Source organism: Hyposmocoma kahamanoa, unplaced genomic scaffold (genome assembly GCF_003589595.1).
Source record: "Hyposmocoma kahamanoa isolate Upper Pololo Valley unplaced genomic scaffold, ASM358959v1 119, whole genome shotgun sequence".
Taxonomy (NCBI): Eukaryota; Metazoa; Arthropoda; class Insecta; order Lepidoptera; family Cosmopterigidae; genus Hyposmocoma; species Hyposmocoma kahamanoa.
In genome coordinates, this window is record NW_020653409.1 from 2,385,963 (window position 1) to 2,407,560 (window position 21,598).

Consider the following 21,598-nt stretch of genomic DNA (forward strand, 5'->3'; position numbering starts at 1 on the left):
ACGCAGTTATGCTCATATTCCTGCTTGGCGGCGGAAATAGTTAACTAATTTTATGTACTGTTGATTTAAGCACTATATGCACGCATAGAAATACAGAGAAATATCTATGGCTACCCTGTACAGGTAAAGAGGCGCTAAATATTCTTTAAAAAGCAGTGTCTTAATATTCCTTGACTGATCACATTTAAGGTAAACTTGAAATGTCGAAGTTGCGATTTTTAAATTAATTAGAATGGCTTTATAGCGCATTGTGAAAATGGGGTTCGGTGAAACAAATAAATATTAGGCAACGTTGCTCTGATTCTATAATGTGCTCGGAAACACAGTCGCTGTCATGCCAAGTTTATCCTGTTGAAGTTTATCCCTTTCATTTTCCGAATATTAAAAAAAAAAATATGACGTCACCAACCAACTGTACAAATATGGCAACGACAAACAACACACTATGTATTATGCCATGACGTAATTGAAAACATTATCTTGAGTTATCTTCAACCGAAACGATTCTACATTGTTATAACTAGATAGGTGTTATTTTGTGACCAATTGTTCAGTCGTTAACATTCCCATTGGGACTCTCATTATTATGGTCATATTTATTTTGATATTTTCAAGGCGTATTTTCCACCGGCGAGTAAAGATGGGGATTGCTTGTATGGCAAAATTTCAATTCTCTCCTTACATATCTTAGGTGGAAATGGTCAGGATTGATGAAGATTTTAATTTATTATCCTTAGAGATGGAATATTTTCTTCAAATTTAAATGGGACAACTACTGAGGTATCCTTTTTCCAACAAAAAAATAATCGTCAAAATCGGTTCACAAATTTCAAAGTAAACGCGTAACATACAACAAAAAAATAAAGTCAAATTGAAAACCTCCTCCTACTTTTGAAGTCGCTTGAAAATGGGTTTTCTTCAAATAATTTTAGAGTGTCCTGCAGCCGAATTATTAAAGTTTTCAACAAAGTGACTTACTCTATTAGTACTGTTAATATTTTACCTTCGACAATCGCAGCGCGAAATCGCGGTAGCTATTAAAATCAATTTTTGGTGGAATTAGGCTGGCGAGATTCAATTCTCGTCTCGCCTCACTGATGGATAAGCACCTTTAGACGGCAAACATGGTATTGGACTAATGAAACTCCATTATTCCAACTGACCGTTCTCGGTCTAATTCGCCTCGCTTCAATGATTTTTAGAATAATTCGCTGATTTGGTTTCGGAAAAGAGAGACAAAAACTGTCTTCTTGACTAACAATTCTCTTCTGTTGCCAAAAAGATAGAGATGTATTTATGTGTAACTGCCTCCTTGGCCGATAGGCCGACCGGTTACCATCCTGGACTGCCACGCAAACAGAAATAAATATAAAAAAAAAACAGACAGAAATACTTGTATGGCTCACATTTATTTCTGTAACGAGTTTGAGTGTAAGTTGTGGTTACCTGAGTGTGTGTTTATGGCACCCGCGATACAGGGTTTCCCTAGTGCGGAGCTGTTTAGAAAAAATATATGTGAAAGCATACACACACACACACACAGTAAATACAATTTACATATTTAAGATCACGTAATAGTGCAGTGTTGTGTGTTCCGCCAGCGACGGCATACAAATATTACAATTGAAAACAGTAGTCTCACGTTACACTTCTATTTTATTGAACATCACTGTTCCGATCTTAAATTATTACATCCACTTATACTTGACTACTTTAAGATTTCCTGTAAGCAATATGTAACTTACAAACAAATCATAATAACTGACTGTAATTGAGAAGTCATCTTCGGAAACAAACTTTTCAAAGACTAAACAGGTCCTCATTGTTTAAATCAAAATATCTTTTTATTTGCTTAGAAGAAAAGAGAAAAAAACTTATTATTACTGCCACAAAAGAAAAAAACACTTAAACAGAAGAACAAAAAGTCATAGTGATAGTAAAATCAAAAATTGCAATGCTTAGAAAAATAACACAGCAAAGTCACTAACAAAACAAAAAATTAAATTAAAACACCATTGACTTACAAATAAATGGACGACTGGTCTAATACAAAAACCACGAAAAAAAATGTCCCAAGTCAACCTATTTAAACGTAGTGACATGTAAAGGAATATGAAAAAGCTAAAACGTTGAATTTAAATTGCAATGTCATCGCAGTACTGTCTAATTTTGCTTGCTTCGCTGTCAGTCGAACAAACGAAGATTAAAGCGTGAATGACGCTCTGTATACGATTTTAACGCCCAATAAGTTCGGACACTTTTTAGCGCGGACCCGACGTCCATATAATTGTAAGTCAATGTAAAACACACATTATTTATACAAGCAAAGATATTGTATTATATATCATATTAGCATAAATCTACTTTGACTGGTGCCAACTGCGATAACAAAAGAGTCACTAATATCAGTATTTTGCAGAAAAACGCAATGTATTCATACTGGTTGTATTCAACCCGTAAATTTCAGTCACATCTTTTTTTCATTATAACATGTATGATTGATGAAGTGGCAGCGATGTACAAAAAAATCTTTGTAGAGTTTGTAAATTACGTGTCCATTTTCCTTAAAATATATTTTTGATTTGAAATGCACCGCCATTTATTATTTATATTATTCCTCCTCTTCGCCACAAATTTCCTCAAAATATGCTCATGTATTAAAATGTCGCTTTCCTCCTCTCGATTTGGGTTTACCTTGTATAAATACAGTCACATTTAATTCTTAATCCTTTCAAGCTTTGATGAAATTTAGGTTTATTTACATCTTTATGTTTCCTAACATAATTGTACATCGATGTTTGTTCTGTGACTTAGTTGGTATAGCGTCTGGCACAGTATGCTAGACGACGTCGGTTCGAATCCGGCCGGATCGTAGGAATTTTTTCTGAGTGTTCGTACTTTGTATTAATAATCATAACAAACTAGTGGAGTAATTTCAGAAAAAAAAATTGAGTATCAATTCAATAAAAATTTTAATACAGTGAATAGCGACATCTCTAGCCGGGTCTAGTAGCTAACTGGGTGACGAAATACTTTCATCGATTTCACAAAGATGGCGCTACGGCTAAAAAGTCGTTGAAGAACCAAATACAAATACACGACAACAAACACAGAAAAATTTGTGAGATTCGCCGGTTCGTTTGGTGGCTTAGTTGGTATAGAGTCTAGCACGGCGTACTAGAAGACGTCGGTTCGAATCCGGCCGGATCGAAGGAATTTTTTCTGAGTGTTCGATCTTTGTATTAATAATTATAACAAACTAGTGGAGTAATTTCACGTAAAATAATTGAATATCAATTCAATAAAAATTTAAATATGTATATCGAATTCTCAGTTTTCGTGATTACTACACATCGCAACGTACGACGTTAAAAAAACTAAAACTTTCGGACGTAGAAACCGCTAGATAGGTTTACTTCAGCCGCCTCTGTGGCCGAACGGTTACCGAGCTGGACTGCCACGCAGAGATCCCAGGTACGATTTCCGGTCCGGGAAAAATATTTATACTTCCTACATTTATTTCTATCGCGAGTTTGGGTGTATTTGTGGCTGTGTATGTGTGTGTCCATGGCACCGGCGACACAGGGTTTCCGTGGTGCAGGGCTAAAAAAAATTATGAATGAATGAATACCATCACATCATTCCACTGACACTCCACTCAGTGGAGTGTCAGTCTTAACTTGTAGTATAATTAAATATTATTATCTTTTTTAAATCCACACATTAGGTTTTTGTTTTTTTTATTTTATTCGTGGATAGTAGTAGTTGTTTGAACCCTGCTTGTCGTAGTCGTGATTTTTTAGAGTAGAAACCACTTCGAGTTTTGTTCCAATGTTTCGCGCTCGACCCGACTTGGGCTCGTGAGTGTTTTAGGCCACTGAGCAGTGCAAAATTTAGTCGAATCTATAAATGTAGAGTCCCGGACTCAAGTTTGTACAATTAATTGGGACTCAACTGAAATTGCAAGAAGTTTTGGCAAAATTGCAAATATAATCTCAGTGGACTCCCAATGGAATTACAAAGACCATTCAAAAAACTTAGCAGACTTGGGACTCAAGTGAGGTTCAACGATTCTACGAAAGAAATTAGTTGTTATCTTTTTGAGCTTTAATAGGAGAGGAGGAGCTCCAGAAGTCTAAACTCAAGATCTGCCAGAGGGCGATGGAACGCAGCATACTGGGCTTTAAACGTATTGACCGAGTACGCAATACAATGCTGCGTTCAATGGCTGGCATTGCTGATGTGGGGAGCAAAACAACCAGGCTCAAAAGGAATTGGACGAGACACATTAGCCGGATGCAACCTGAAAAGTGGGCGAACGTCATTACTCCTTAGTTGCCTGAAGATGGAAAGAGACAGCATGGATGGCCGAGAAGGCGTCGGCGGGACGATCTTGATGGGTTTGAGAGGGAGTGGTGGGAGGTCGCCAAAGACAGGGAGTAATTTGTTTTATACAATTTGTATTATTAAAAAAAATTTCATGTCATAAAAGCAATCTTGACATATGATCACCTGTGTCTTTTTTACACCTAGCGTGTGTTGTAAAATGAGATAAAAAAGCCGGTTACAGATTATTTGCACACTATAGGCAATGTAACATGCAATGCAACATTTCCCACACATTTTAATGTATTAGCGAACACACTACGCGCTCTGTACGCAGGTTCGCAGCGCGCGCGTTGGGATCCGTCGATTGTCGGCTTTTCAACAAACACTCTCATTGCGCGTAGTACCGTCTATAGATATTCGCGTTGCATTGCTTGTTGCGTTGCAAATAATCTGTACTGAGCAAAAAAAAATTTCCGAGATCGTACTACCAATTTATCAATTCAATTAATTAAACGAAAACCCATGAGCTGTTTGTAAAATTTGCAGTCGCCAGATAAAATCGCTGATTTGGTATTAAGTCTCTAAGTCGATAAATACTGTATCGATTAACGTATTACCTATATTAAATCTTAATTGTTATAGGTGGATTGCGAAGTTGTTATTTTGGTCAAATGTCAGCTTTTACGCTCTAGCATAGTTTCCCAAAATGGTCCCTACCTCCCAGTTGCCGCTGATTAGTCCTGAGGTAGGGGCCTCGGAGCCAATTGGGAGCATTGATGCTGTCGACGGGGTGCTACCGCATATGAAAAGAGAAACCTGAATTATCTATATAAATCATTTCAGATTCAGATTTTTTGTGCTATGTTAATATAAAAAATACATATCGAGTTCTTAGGTTTTCGCGATTGTTACACATAGGAAATGAAACAATTTTTCCGGATTTAAATCGCGTATATTTGTTTTTCAAATGAACCGACGTTTCGGGCCCTTTACAGGTCCCATGGTCATGGTATATTATATACATATCATTGATTCCGCTTTCCCCTTTTCATCGTCAGAGGACTAGACGTAGGCTGGGATTCCATCCCTATGTTCTGGAAATATCTGCAACATAGGGGATACCCAGGATCACATTTAGATGGCGAGCGGCTAGAGAGCGGCATTCCCTCGAACCTGCAAGATAATAATAATAATAATAATTCATTTATTCGCTTCAAATAGGGTAGGGTACATTACACATGTTGATGGTAAAAATTAAATCAGAACTTAAACCTATTCGGCCTTCTAAAATAAAAGCATGCAAATACAATAATAAAATAATACATTGGTGGATTGAGATTCGATTTTAAAACAATAATTAGGCAACAAATTGATAAATTTAAGATAATTGATTTAATTTGATATGTGAGAATCGTGTATGTCATAATTTAATAATAATAATATATATATATATTTTTAATGATGGGAAAAATGTATGCATCAATTAATTATTCTTTATGATTCATGAATTCGTCAATAGAGTAAAACAAATGATCAAAGAGCCACATGCGCAATTCCTTTTTAAAATTAGTCAATGGTAGAGGCTTAATGCGATCTGGTATACGATTAAAAATTTTTCCACACATTACATACGAGTTATTTAGAAAACGTTTTGTTTTGGGTATTGTATTTAGTACGACTTTATTGGGCTTCCTTAGGCTTCTGAATGTTACGTCCTTCGCTATCAAGAATTTCGATAGATTTCGTTTCACGAATATACCAACTTCGAAAATGTACAGGCATGGGAGGGGCGATACTCTTAGTGTTTTAAAGTGAGGACGACATGAGACATACGGTGCTACATTGCTTATGGCACGTATACATCGCTTTTGAGCAATAAAAACCTTCGCAAAATCTGTTCCGTTGCCCCAAATTACGATACCGTATCTGAGTACAGACTCAACATACGCAAAATAGGCAGTCCTGGCTGTGCATTTATTCGCTACTTTTGACAACTTGTAAAGAGCAAACGCAAACCTATTTATTTTAGCACATACTTTGTCCGTTTGATCCCTCCAATTAATCTTTTGGTCTATAATTAATCCTAGAAATGTCACATTGGTTTCGTTTCGCAAGATTTGTCCTTTATAATCCATGTCAATTGCCTGTGTTCGTAAGTTATTAAAATTCATTATATTAGTTTTAGTTTAATTAATTTGAAGGCTGTGTTTTTGTAGGTAATCAATTAGTGATGTCGTTGTTTTTTTCCATTCGTTTTTATGATATTCTAATGTTGAATTTATTGGAGAAGTGACAACCACTGAAATATCATCTGCGAAAAGAATTATTTCGTGTTCCGTGCTATCACATACGTCATTAATATATAATAGGAATAGCAGGGGACCAAGTATACTCCCTTGAGGAACTCCGTAATTATTACTTTTAAAGTGAAATTTATATATTTCGGTACAATTTTTTGTGTTTAGTTGGGTTATTTGTACGCATTGTGACCTATTATTATAAGATGTGGAATGATCTTCCTTCTGAAGTATTTCCTTTGCGCAATTTTATTTATTTTGTTTTTTTATTTATTTTATTTTATTGAATAAGGTACAGCAACAGATTACAGATCAGAATATATACTAACAAAATTATTCGACATTAATGAATATAAACCTGCAATCCAATTGTAACTATACACAACACTTTAGTAAAAACAGTGGACGTTTAATACCTAGAATAAATTATTGAATTTAGTAATTATTTAAGCAAAATGAGTAATTATTTAAGCATATGCTTAACAAATAAAAAAAAGAGAATCAAATATACGATAACATAAAGCTTACGTAAAGAAATTAAGGTAGTGGATTCGAATGTAGGAGTCTTCTAAAACTGTTATAACTACCAGAACAGATATCATTGTAATACATTCTAGATATCGGGCTATTACTCGAGACATTGTTGATAGAATGTGGAATACAGAATAGTTGGGGTATATGTACAGAACGTGTTGGCACCTTCATATATATGCTCCACAAGATTGCAAAACCGTTAGCAATCTTGTGGAGCATATATAAATCCGATATCTGTCGTCTTTTTTCAAGACTAATCATGCCAAACTTTATCAGACGATCACTGTAGTTTGGCATTTTCTTATGACATGGGGTTCTTCAAAAAACTTGTTTACAGGGCTCTGAAAGGCTGGCAACGCATAGGCAGCACTTCTGATGATGCAAATGTCCATGGGCGACGATAACCATCTCCCATCAAGTGGGGGAGATGCCACACGGGCGGTGCGTCGGCGTTGCGTCATAGCAACTGTGTTGTACTACAATCAGAACGACATGCCACATAGTACGTTGAAACAGCGTGTGTTCTGATTCATATATTAATAAAAATAATAATAATAACGCACACACTCAACATAACCCCGCACTAGGGAAACCCTGAGTCGCGGATGCCATGGACACACACATAGACAACCACAAATTACACCCAAACTCACGAGAGAAATAAATGTAAGCCATACAACTATTTCTCCTGGCCCGGGAATCGAACCTGGGACCTCTGCGTGGCAGTCCGGCAGTTATTTGTGATAGGTTACAGCTTCCCCTTACCATTTCAATTCGACTGTATATTTTTGTGTATAAGGGTGTCACAATAGAGGATGAAATCGGTTTCACGCACATTCTGATAACAGATTTCAATAAAACTTGGCAAGTATATTTCTTTTGGTTGACTGGGCCCGAAACGTCGGTTTGTTTGAAAAAACAAATATACGCGATTTAAATGCGGAAAAATAGTTTCATTTCCTAAAAAATACATGTTTTTAATTATTTTTGGTGGTGGTGGGCGGTGAATTTTTTTACACTTCGCTAGCTCGATAAGGCTTTCTTTCTCATTAGAAATCTTCGCGCAAAAGCGTTTTTTCCACGCTAGCTAGTGGAAAATGTTTTTGAGATTCGAAATTGACGATGGACTGTGGTGCACCTATTTCTTTCAATGAAAAAAAAACATAATGACACGTTCGAGTACGCGATTTGCCGTACATTATTTATGTATTATAAATGCGTTAATATATTTTATTCTTATTATTGTCGACATTAAATTGACAACGATAACTAATTTTTAACCGACTTTGAAAAAGGACGAGGTTCTCAATTTTACTTCGTATGTTTTTTTTATAAGTATGCTACGCGATAACTCCGGTATTTGTGAATCGATTTTCATGATTATTTTTTTGTTGGAAAGAGGGTACCTCCATCTAGTGGTCCCATTTTGAATTTTGAAGAAAATCATCCACCTCTAAGGGTGGCTGTTCACGCGTGAAGATTCATTTTTATAAATAGCGCCTAAATTTTATTGTAAGGAGCAATTATTTTAATGGCTGATTTTGCTATTCTCTAATTCAAGGCTTTTTCTCGCTCAATATACTTTAAGTAGTGAGAACCAGTTTTTGTTATCTCCTGTGGCAAGTCCCGTATAGTGACGAACTAGAGGATGAATCCGGGTTTGCGCATTTTCCGGTAACTGATTTCAATAAAACTTGGTAATTATATGTAATTCCAAGTGCTTTTGAGGTCACTTTGTTTAGTACACTGAGATTATGTTTATTAAATTATTATAATTCGTCGAAGAACTAAAATAATTTCAATAATTAGACGAAATTATAGGTACATACCAGCGAGAATTATAATACATAAAATTCGGAATACAACCGAAGATAAACGTTTTTTTAGATAAAAAAAATAGTGACACGTTCCGAAGCGCGATTCGTCATAAATACGTAATAAGTATTTATATAATATTAATCCGTTGGTACAATTTATTCTGATTATTATTGACATTAAATTAACAACTATAACACTAATTTTGCTTAATTAGGTTGTTTTAATTTATCGAAGAACTGAAATAATTTTGTTAATCACATAATATAATAAGTGCAAAGAAGAAGAAAACGTATGTGGTGTAAATTCAGAACGCACCCAAATATAAACTTTTTTTTTCAAATTTCCTATTAATCACTTCTTGGAGTGGATCACAAATTATAAAGATATACATAGTAGGACTGTATTGTACTGCAGTAAATGGAAGAGAAACAACACATGAGCGAGTCCAAGAGTCGTATTCCAGAACTCTACTCAATACTCAAGTCAGGACTTGAGTATTGCAGTGAGCACTGAAAATCATACTCACGTCCTTGCCATTAGGGTCGTATTTCCAGTGCTTGAAATGATACTCTTGTCTGCTCAAATCCTGACTTGAGCATTGAGTAGAGTTCTAGAATACGACTCTAAGTCTAGCGGTCATGATAATCTGATTTGTTATAGTTCAACTGCTTTCATCTACCGATTTCCTCGCTATAGTGAAGTGAAAAGTTGTTTGTTTCGCTCGGCAGCAACATTTATTTGCGTCTCGTGGTTTGAAACCCTCGCTACGCTCAGGATTCTGCCCCTTCACTAGCTCAGGTTTCAAACAACAACTGTGCAGCCTTGTATAACAAATAACTACTTATATGTTGCCTAACTGGGCGGTGAACCAAAAAGCTTGGGAAACTATGCCTTTAATGTATGGTTGGCATCACTTTATATAATTACGACGCAGAAATGCTAGTAATCAGGGTCCATAATTATCAATAACTGCCTCCGTGGCCGAACGGTTACCACGCCGGACTGCCACACAGAGGCCCCAGGTTCGATTCCCGGGCCGGGAGAAATATTTGTATGACCTACATTTATTTCGCTCGTGAGTTTGGGTGTAATTTGTGGTTGTCTATGTATGTGTCCATGGCACCCGCGACCCAGGTTTTCCCTAGTGCGGGGCTATGTTGAGTGTTTAAAAAAAAAAAGAATTGTTTATTGTCTTTGGTAATAATCATGATAATTATCCGATATACAAATATCCGATAATTACCCATGTTGATTCATTGTTTGGTCTCTTTAATTTTAACCGATTTTAAAAAAGGAGCCTCCTCCAACTCTTCTGTATTTTTCCTATGTATATTACGCAATTATTCCGGCATTTGTGAACCGGTTTTGATGATTCTTTTTTGTTGGAAAGAGGGTGTTTCAGTATTGGTCCCATTTAAATTTGAGGAAAATATTCCACCTGTAAGGGTGGCAAACTACGGGATGAATCCCGTTTCGCACACGTTTCGGTAATCGTATTCAATAAAATTTAGCAAATAGATGTTATTCCACGAACTTTTGAGGTCGGTTTTTTGTTATAAAAGTAATAATTATTGACTAAAAACATCGAGTATATAACCAGAAATAGAGACGAAATATATATATTTCTGGTAACACATTAGCGATACAGCTCTTATAAATATCTACTCCCGTTTGCACTGAAATATAGACAGGCCAACTACTGACCTGTGTGTACGTCTCCGTATATTCCAAAAAATATTATGTATTTATTGTACTAAAGATAATATCTCTAACAATGCCGTGCTGATCTATTCGGTGGTGTGGGAAAAACAGCAAAACATCTAATTACAAAACAAACGGAATCACATTTCATCGGTAATTAAATATTAAATATGTATATCGAGTCTTAGGTTTTCGGTGAGGTCACCACCTCAGTCAACCGTGACCATGGGACCTGTAAAGGGCCCGAAACGTCGGTTTGTTTGAAAAAACAAATATACGCGATTTAAATCCGGAAAAATAGTTTCATTTCCTATTAAATATGTAATTTTACAATTTTCGTCCATTATAGCAATGCTCAAGTTAACTGGTCGATTTGAAGTGAAACAGTTGACGACACCCATTGACGACACCCGTCAATTGTTTCGAACTCGGGCTGGCCAATCGGAGCGCAGTTGTCACAGTAATGATGTGGTAGAATAGTTTTCAAACAAATTATATGACATTTCATCTCTATTTCTGGTTATATACTCGATGGCTAAAAATGCCAAGAAAAACTTTCTTCTATAGATTTTTCTTGTCATTTAAATTGTAACAAACGAAACGGTTTGTGACAATTTTAAGACTGATTTATCTTTGAAGAGATCGCCGCATCGCGTATATAAAACTATATTAAACAATATTACATATTTAACTGCCTCCGTGGCCGAACGGTTACCATGCCGGACTGCCACGCAGAGGTCCCAGGTTCGATTCCCGGGCCGGGAGAAATATTTGTATGGCCTACAATTATTTCTCTCGTGAGTTTGGGTGTAATTTGTGGTTGTCTATATGTGTGTCCATGGCACCCGCGACACAGGGTTTCCCTAGTGCGGGGCTATGTTGAGTGTGTGCGTTATTTATTATTAAAAAAAAAAAAAAAAAACCAGAAACAGAGACGAAATAAGGAAATAATAATCCATCCCCGGTAACTGATCAGACAAATGAGCCTTATATCACTTTTAAATATCAACTCGCGTTTGCACTGAAGTCAAAAATTAGAAAGCTCAATTAGTATAACGCCAACAACTGACCTGTGCGTACGTCTCCGTATATTCCAAAATATTCTGTATCTAGTGTAATAAAGATAATATCTCTAACAATGGGAGGCTGTTCCATTAGGTGGTGTGGGAAAAACAGCAAAACATCTAATTACAAAACAATCGTACTCACATTTTCATCGATAATTAAATAGTAAATATGTAATTTTTCATTTTCGTCCATTATAGCAAAGCCCAAGTTAAACTGGTCTATTTGACGTGAAACATTTGACGACACCCGTTCATTGTTTCGAATTCGGGCTGGCCAATCGGAGCCCAGTTGTCATCGTAATGATTTGACAGAATAAGTTTCTATTTCTGGTCATATACTCAATGGATCGCCGGTAGCGGACACAGCAAAAGCGGATAAGCAAATTTTTGAGGTCGGCTTTTTTAAAGTTATAATTATTAAAAAAAACAGTAATCAAATTTTTTTGACTCATTAGTAACCAGACCGCATTTGTACAATACGCTACAAAGCCATCCCAATTAATTTAAAAAGCGCAACTTAAACATTTCAAGTTTACCTCAAATATAGTCAGTCAAGGAATCATCATTTTTGAATCATCCCAATGGTTATTGGATGAATACGAAGGCGGACGTGACCCACCCTTTCTGAGTAATTAATGACGATCGGCATTGATGCTTTTAGAGCCGAGACGCTGCTCTTTTAAGGGTATTTAACAGGGTGCAAATGCATTCCAGTGCTTAAATCAACAATATATGTACATGGCGTCTCGCGGCTATGCCACACGGAAGAAAAGTACTATAAATACAGTAGATAGAAAATTTTACACAAAGAAGACTTCATTTTGATTTTAAAAACAATTCGAACTGCATTCAAAGATTTTTTGAATACGCGCCTGTCTGAACCAAGACAAGCACCTGTAATTTGACTAAACTAATCGAAAGCCTCAATCAATTGGATTGTTTTCTTTTAAATAACATAGCATCTTAAATAAAAGGATACCATGAAATTTAACATTTAATTTGAAATTTTGTTCAGGCAAATGAACCTCAAAAAATTAGTTTACAGGAACACTTCCTTGACACGGTATAATAATTATTTAAAAAGCAGTCACTTATACGTAGCCTGTCTTTTTTGAAGACGGAGTAAAATGACATTTGCAGGCTTGCCGTTTTCATAAAATTTTAAATAGTCATGTAGTTGTTGTCGACAATTTTATCGATAGATTGTAAAAGAAGGTAAAAATTTTCCAAAAATGTTTGAATTGTGAATGTTACGACGTTTTACTGATTACTAATTGCGTTGTTGCCTTCTTTATTCTTATTTTGACAATTGAACTACTAGTAGTTCAATTGTCAAAATCATCACTCAGAGTTTAATACTAGGTATTGAACTCACATTGTTTTCATATTCATATTAGTAAGGGATTTTATTATTTATATTAAATTGAAATGAAAAACTACAAAATATGTCTCCTCATTATATTTTTAATAGACACAGTTCTAAATGTAGTAATGAAAATTCAAACATGCACCAAGCAGTTGCTGATGCCTACCGATGATGAGCGATGATGATTCAAAGGAAACAAGCTGGGCTATTTATTGCAATAGCATAACCAGAATTTAATCGATAATCGATAGAATATTTATCGACTGCAACCGCTAGCTGCATGCAAGCGGGCAACACTTTTGTGCGATGAACTGACATTTTTTTTTATTTATAAAAAGACTGACTATACACCTTAGAGGATGGGAAAAAAATTGGTTTCCCTAGTCTAAGGTGTACACATATTTTGTCTCACGTAGTCGATATGAGAGGAAAACTCGCCTATATGATGTTGAATCATTAAAAACACTTACTGCGTGTTAGTTTTTCTAAACAGCGTTCGGCCTTAGCCTTGGACTTAAAATGTATATACAAAGAAATGAGTGACATTTCCATATTACAATGGCAACAACGTACCCTCTACGTATATGTATAGTTTAACACAATTTTAACGAATCACATGAACGAGTCTCTAAGTGTGACATCAAGTATAGTGGGTTGAAGAATGAAAATGAAAATTTACAACAATTTACCGACACGTTATTGCTTAAAAAAATAATTAAAGAACTTATTGAGTAACAAAATTTACTAGTGTCCGAAAAAAAAAAAAAAAGGATTTTCAAATGACAAATGCCTGACCATTATTTTATTATTTATTTATTAGGAAATTGTTAAGAATCTCAAAGCGTAATAACACTTTAACTACAAATCAATTCGTGTGAAAACTGTTACTACACCAACCAGCCATTGTTTTTTTTATAAATATCTAACTTCATTGTATAATTTTTGACAAATGGCCACCGTAAACATATTACCAATTCCCGCGAAAAAAAAATTACAGTCTAAGAACTGGCAGTGTGGCCAATTAGTCGCCTTAGCCGTAAGTCCCGAAAAACAAAAAAAATTATACTTATTTTGACGTGAAAACATGTTGTTTTCGTGGTTTTGGCGATATAATTAATTGTTTGATTCTTTTTTGATAAAAACTATTGCAGAAAAATTACGAAAACTGAATAAATATGCATTGATTTGTAATATAAATATTAAATTGTTTTTGTTTTTTAATATATAATTATAAATATAAATATTGAATTATTAATAGAAACTAAGAGACTAAAGACTTAGAAAAATTTCTTAAATACGGCCGTATTCGAACCGACGTCTTCTAGCGAACCGTGTCAGACTCTATGCCAACTAAGCCACGGAACGAACCAGCGGACCTCACGAATTTTTCTATGTGCTTATTGTCTATTATCTTTGTATTTGTTTTTATTTGGCTAAAAAGTCGTTGAAAAACCAAATACAAAGATCCGACAACAAATACATAGAAAAATTCGTTACGTCCGCTAGTTCGTTCCACGGCTTAGTTGGCATAGCGTCTGGCACGGTTTGCTAGAAGACTTCAGTTCGAATCCGGCCGGATCGAAGGAAACAAATGAATTATAATAAATTATGATTATAATGGACTAAATGTGACCTGTTGAGATTTACAAAACGTAGTTAGTGGTTTAGTAGCTGCAAACTCGCCTCACCCAAAACCTTTGCAGCGCGGAGTTTCTTTTATAGGACTATACTTCGTTTTTACAAAGCTCAAACCATGTAGATTTTCTTTATAATACCAAGTGACGAGCCGAACAATTCGTGCTCCTGGTGGTTAACGACACGCCTGTCCATAGCATTTGCAGTGCCAAATATCTAAGGGATATTGCCGTTGTACTCGTCACCCTAAAACATAGACAAGTCCCATGTGCCTGTAATTTGACCAGCAACCCTTATCCTTCGAAACCGGAACGATATAATTAATACTCACATCACTGTTTGGCGGCAGAAATAGTTAAGGTCGCAGTACTTCCCTGGACGAACTTTTTCACAAGAAGCTGTACTGGTACTAAAATACAAGATGATCTCAGATAATATATGAAACATAAATGTTCATCATTTTGCAGGTAAACGTTGAGATAAATACCCAAGAACAATTTGTGCGGGGAATTACTCTAAAAGGCAAAATATTTTCCAACGACGTGTAATAAGCCAGAATCGGAATATGCAGTGTATATTTACCTACTGCAAGGAAGTAACGCACACAGAGTGGATAGGTACTACTTCCCTCTGAAATCGCGAAATTATTGTAATGCATTTTGTTCTATACTTTAGATGTGTAACGATCAGTTACTATAATATATTTTATCTTTTAACAATTCGAGGTCGCGCTGTGATTGTGGATAGTTAAGATTCTGTGCTGTTCATCTAGCGATAAACGGCTGAAGTAACATGTCCCGTAAATTATTGTTATTAAAATATTTTAACGGAAGAAGAATCAGATGAAACTACCTTTTTTTTAATCTCAAATTCACAATGTTGCGGTTGATACTAATTAGCCACGCGATCTCACGCGAGACATTGGGGACACACGCGAGATCGCGCGAGAAATCGTGTTGCCGTTAAAGAATATAATATAATACAGTCCATCCAGACCATTTCCATGATTCATCATTGTATTATTATTTTTTATTTTTACTCCTGCATGACATGACAATAGCTTACAACTACTTGTAACATGTATAATTAATAACTATAGCTACATTACTAGAATTAACTTCAGATTTATAAAATTTGTATAAAAAGAAAGAGATTTGTAATGTATTATATACATTGACCATGTATTGAAATAAAATTAGAACTTTAACTATTTTGTGCATGTCTACTGACATTATTTGACTTAATAATAATAATAATAATAACATTATTTAATTTAATCAATTGAATTCAATCACTATAAGTATAAGTTTGAATGCCAAATGTGGTAAAATATGAGCTCTATTATTCCATCTTTTGTTCACCATATTTTAAGCAAATAAATTTTCATTTTCCAACGAAGATAGGGTAGGAGAAAATTTAAATTTTGTCATACAAATTTCAATCCTCATCTCGCCTCGTCTCGGCTCGCCAGTGGAAAACCACCTTTTCAGTAGCAGTGGATCTCCTTGTGAAAGAGTTCGTCTAGGGAAGTACTGCCACCTTACCTTCTTCTGCCGCCAAGCAGTAATGTCAGCATTACTGTGTTACGGTTTTGAAGGGTAAGGCTACTGGTGAAATTACAGGCACATGGGACTTCTCAACGTTGTGACGGGCGCAGTGGCAGTGCCCCTCAGATATTTGCGGTTTAAAGCTCTGAGTGGCACTGTAATTGTTATGGACAAGCGTGAGCTTACCATCAGGCGCATAAATTGTTCGTCCCGTCACTTGACATTATAAAAAAAATCCTTCATAGACTTGAAAAACTTAATTTTTTTCCATCCTCTAAGAGCAGAGCTGACATAAAGAAAAATCATTGTATTTTTCTTCTTTTTCCTTTTCTTTATTAATGAAATAAGTACACACTTGACCTCCAACACCTAATGGAAAGTGACGATGAGATCGACGATGCTGCATGCATATCTTATAATGCCTATTCACTCTCACCTTGAAAAGGTCTATGGTATAAACATATAATGCGGAAAATGAGTCATACCTTTCGGGCGGTGCAAGGAGGCAGGGAGGACAATTAAAAAACAAACTGATTGTTTAAAAAAAATAAGAGGTGCGTATTGTTAGATTATATAAAAATATAGATAAAAATTAATATACTGAGGCGTTACTTTGCGGAAGTTATAATGTCAATTAAAATAAAAGTAAAATAATTTGCTTACTTCGCGAACCTGTAAAAAATTAATAAAAACATAAACGGAATTGGACGTAGTTAAGCAAAAAGGATTCAATCCACAAAATTATCAAAAAATTAGTTATATGTACCAAACGGTTCCTAAAGTCTAACCTTTTAGGTCAGCAAAAAATCCTCCATATAAACATAAATAAATATCTCTGGAATTACTTGACATTATAAAAGAGTGAGAAACACTTTTAAACTTAAACTGCCATAATTTCGAAAGTGACTGAATGTGCATTGGATCCTTTTTGTTTAACTACGTCCAATTACAGTCACAAATACCTACCACCAAAAAAATGTACCCGACACTTGTTTCGTCTGTCTACGAGGCATCTCCAGGACTTGTTGATTGTTCGATGATTGACCGAAGGTTAATAAATTTATGTCCTTTTTTGTGGATAGTGGATAGGGCAAATAATTTTTCACTTCTCATGCTCTTAAAGTTCGTATTTATGCTGAGTGTAAGCTGCGTAAAATAGGATTTTATGCTCTAGTACCTTAGTTCACTTATTAGTGCACTAAGGCACTAGAACTAAATAAATATTTTTTATATAGGTACGACGATGGGTGAATGTATTACACGATAAAATATACTTTATTCGATCATACAAAATGCTGAAAACAGCCTAAAAAGTCTAAAGCGAATTCCTATTATAGCCTGTCCATAACAGCTACAGTGCCACTCAGACATCACTCAGAGCTTTAAATTACAAAGATCAGATATTATATATATTAAGATTACAAATATTTCACTTTGTATGTACATAATTTTTACATGGAGATATTTCTCTTTCAATACTACAGAGAACTTGCAAAATTTTGGATTTTAACTGAAGCCTATTAGTTATTAAATTCACATTCCAAAATTTGCAAATTACCCAGCGATTTAACGACACGCCGGGCCTTCCGCTGCCCTGTCAGTCACCATCGGACGCTTGTCGACTTAGGATCTGTGTCAAATTTTCTCCGTCTGTTCTTATTTAATTCATATTAATTTTTAACGCGTCTCACCTTCTAAAATGTATGCTCGCCTTAAATACGTGAAATATCTCGCCTTAACGAAGAAATATTTTCTTTCCACGAGACCCGAACACTTCAATTTTTGTCGAACCATTGTTGAAAATAAGGACATTTTTTAGAAATTAAAATGCAGTTTACTACGCTATCTCTACCTCTAGGGTTTACATTTCTTCGCAGTTTTTTTTCTTATGTACCAAGTGATGGGGTGAACTAGTTGTGCGCCTAGTAGTACCTAAACGCCTAAACGCCTGTCCATAACAGCTACAGTGCCACTCAGACATCACTCAGAGCTTTAAATTACAAAGATCTGAGGGGCACTACCACTGCGCCTGTCATCCTGAGACGTAACTTAACAAGTCCCAAGTGCGTGTAAATTCACCAGCACTCTTCAGAATGCAGTAATGCTCATATTACTGCTTGGCGGCAGAAATAGGTAAATTATCTACATCACTATTTAACTCGCTAAACACATCTTTATGGGCGTCATTAAGGCCTCAATAGTTGACGTTCACGGCTCAGAACCTATATTTTTAATATCGCCAATACTTGTTTTGTTACGGTAAACAAATACCCGATGGCACCACAGATCACTGGATTATTACACCCAACATCATACGTCCTTCATTTTGCTCAATGAAAGAAATGATACCTTGAATTAAATCATATTTCACGCTTCAAATAAAGGCTTTAGAACAAAAACCTGCCCTCCAGAGAGTACATTTTATCGTAGGAGTACTAACGTCTGTAGACGGGAGATTGTGGGTAATTTTTTATTATAATGGTATAAATTATATATGGTATAAATAACGCAAAGAACTTTATGTTTGGTCAATTTTATTTTAAATGTAGAATAGATGAAAGTTAGGCGATGTTAGGCGACAAGAATGGCCGATGATCACCAATGATGTTACGCGTTTGTCTAGTAAACACCCACTGAAGCCAACCTGCAATAGCTCTAAATTGTAGCTTTCGAGAAATGCAGATGCCTGTGGTGTATTCCACTTCTTTACTGTAAGCATAAAAAAGGAGGAAACAAAGCAATTCAGGCAAATGAGTCGTAAATCATTAGTATGAAATGTTTCGAACTTTCTAAAAAAACATAGGGGAAAAGGTAAAGATGGAACTGTAAAGTTTCCGTATATCCGATAGAAAACCGATAACCAGGCCTCTTTTACTGTAGACAAGTACATTCCCTCGTCCTCAGAAAGCCTTTGAGAGATAAGTTTGTGGCCGAGGGTTTTGAGTAATCAAATGAAAGGCTCGGTCTACATCATTTATTGTAAAATAGGAATAGGAATAAAGGTAAAGTAAAGTAACGGCGTAAAGGCCCCAAAGGGCCTGTATTTTCTACAAATATTATGCTTTACAAGCAGTTAGGTTTCTTGATTTTCTGGTATCGTGTGTTCGCTTCGGAAATTTTGTAGAGAGTGGCAACGGAAGAATAAAAGTAACAATGATGAAGAAAAGGAATTACAGAACGATTCGAAATTTTTAAAGTAGTTAGCCAAAAACCAGAGCAGGCTGATAAAAAGGTGGGATAACGATGAAATAGGTCGCATCGTCACAAGTTTAAAGAAATTAAAATTGTTACACTAGCGTCAAAGTACATTTATGAAAATATAGATAATTTATATTAAGAATAATAGTAATTTTTTTTGAAAAATAGTGACAAACATAACATTAATACGAGGAATAAAAATAAATTGGCTGCTCTCGACAATTTTAACAAAGTCAAAAATTTATTTAAGGAAGAATGTATACCGACTCTTCTTTAATAAAATCCCGGCTAAAACTTCATATATCATGTATGGCAAAAACTTCATACTAGAGGTTATTTACAGCTTCTGCGTACTTGGATGACAAAAATCGGTGGTAGTAACCCGTTTAGCAGGTATAGTTTCAGTATTATGATGTTTAAAATAAATATTGCACCCTAGAGTTTCGTGCTCAATCTTCTCAGGGGAATCTGCCTTACGAATGAGCAGTAGAGTAATTTGCTTACCTATGAAATAAAGATTATTTGAAGTAATAGTTGCTACTATAGTTTGAACTGTAACGAAAAACATCGCGAGGAAGCCTGTTGGAAAGTTCGCAAAACTCCATGGACGGAGACTTCTTGTTGGAAAAGCCATGACTGGCCAACATCGTCATGGTGAATCTATCCACTGTGTAAAGGAAACTTTGTACAGCGGAAAGATTCAGCGCCGCAAATTAAGGAAGAACATTTGACATGAAATATATTTTAGTAGAAGTAGAGCTCCTTGAGAAAGTATTCTTCCAGGGAAGTACTGCCAACTTTTCTACTTCTGCCGCCTGCAGTAATGTCAGCATTACTGTGTTCCGGTTTTGAAGGGTAAGGGCGCTGGTGAAATTACAGGCACATGGGACTTGTCAACTTATGTCTCTGGGTGACAGGCGCGGTAGCAGTGCACCTTAGTTCTTTGAGATTTAAAGAGATGAGTGGCACTACCAATTATTATGGACAGGGGTGTAGCTTACCGTCAGGCGTACGACTTGTTCGTCCCGTCACTTGATATTATAAAAAAAATAAAAATAAAAATACAATAGTAAAAATAAAAATGAAAGTAAACTACCTGCATATACCTGAAATATATTCAAGAAAATCCTTTAAACACAGTATTTCAAAGAAATTGGCTTGATGGATTTATTCCGATGCTGTAAAACAACATTTAAAAAAAGAACTCAGCTATAGACATAATGAAGCACATTGCCGCGCTGAGTCACTAATTATTATTGTGCCAAAGCCTATGTTGTTAACAACACACATAAAATTAAGTACCTATGTATGTCCACAGGCCAGCATATCAAGCTACACATTGACGTATCTTGTTCCGTTGCACTGGAGGCGATTTTCGGACAAAAATGTGTAGTCTAATGTGCCGTTGTCCGTACTTAATCGAATATCGGATAATAATGAAATTTATTGTTGCTAAATTATTCTTTGTCATCATTGCTAATGACTGTAAGTTTTTCATAATATATAGTTATCTAATCGGAAGTAAATCTCATCACCGCACGTTTATTTATAGACGTACAAAAATGATAATTAGCTTCTGTTATTAGTAAATTGCGCGCCTTTGGTATCGACATAGTTCTGCCTCGCATGTGGGTAAAGGTTTTTTTAACTGAAACAAACGTTCAATGTAGTCGATGACCTTTCTCAAGAGCACGCCCGTATGGAATGCATTTCCAAGTATGCAAAACAATATCTCACACCACTCTTGATTTTTTATCTGAACGAACTGTGTGGGTGTCGTGGGTGGGTGTGGGTGTCCCGCTTTTTTTTATATCAAGTGACGGGACGAACAAGTCGTGCACCTGATAGTAAGCTACACGACTGTCCATAACAGTTGCAGTGTCCTCAGACTTTAAATCGCAAAGATCTGAGGGGCACTGCCACTGCGCCCGTCACCCTGAGACGTAAGTTGACAAGTCCCATCTGCCTGTAATTTCACCAGCTTCTGACTCTTCAAAAGATTCCCATCGCGCACGATACTCCTCATGTAAACTATTTATAGTTTAGAAGATAATACACAGTGTCCGAAAACTCAACGTCAAACGGATACATGGTACCGGGTAAGAG